This window comes from Cyprinus carpio, unplaced genomic scaffold (genome assembly GCF_018340385.1).
Source record: "Cyprinus carpio isolate SPL01 unplaced genomic scaffold, ASM1834038v1 S000006707, whole genome shotgun sequence".
NCBI lineage: Eukaryota > Metazoa > Chordata > Actinopteri > Cypriniformes > Cyprinidae > Cyprinus > Cyprinus carpio.
This window is the reverse complement of record NW_024879316.1, coordinates 6,277-6,958: the sequence shown is the minus strand read 5'-3', so window position 1 is coordinate 6,958 and position 682 is coordinate 6,277. Positions and strand designations below refer to the sequence as shown.

The 682-nt window shown below is 35.3% G+C and overlaps 1 pseudogene; it reads left to right on the top strand.

Moving 5' to 3' along the window:
* Positions 1 to 682, top strand: part of LOC122144526 — a 16,444-nt pseudogene that overhangs the window by 12,888 nt on the left and 2,874 nt on the right.

The window sequence follows — 682 nt, the reverse complement described above, 5'->3', positions numbered from 1 at the left end:
ATTCATAAGGGAAAAAATGCAAATGTCCAGGCTTAGGATGTTCCGATTCAGCCCAATGCAAGGGTTCCACCTTTGATTCTTGGAGTGCATGGTCACACCGGGATCATTAGAGCTGTGTTCATGCCCTGGTATACACTCAGACAGAGAGAAATTACTAGAAAGTAGTAATTGTGATAATCATAAAAATAGATTGGAGAATGAAGATGAATATAATTATTTGTTAATATAAATTCTGAAGATGAACAGAAATGTGATTGATGACATCACTGTGGAGTTCAAAAATTTTTTAGTTGTAGCAACCCCAGTTGCAGAGTTTCACTCAACTTGGTGTGTGTTAGGGATGCCCGTACCGATCCTGAACTATTGCTATATTGATAATGATGAGAGTATCAAAAGTAAGTGTTTTATTTACCAGTGGTTTTGTTTATTTAAGAAAAAAAATGTATGTGTACTTTATGCATTGAGTTGTTAGCAAATAACTGTGTAGGATAGAACTATTTTCCTGCACATCTGAACACACGCAAATGATGCAAAACAGAAACAATCAATCATAGAGAGTGTTCACTCACTTCTGACAGTGCATTAAAACAGGCATTTCCTGAAAGAATCATAAGAAACCATTAATAGTTTTGGGAACTGCAGCCCAGAACAATGTTCATCAGAGAACAGAAATATATATATA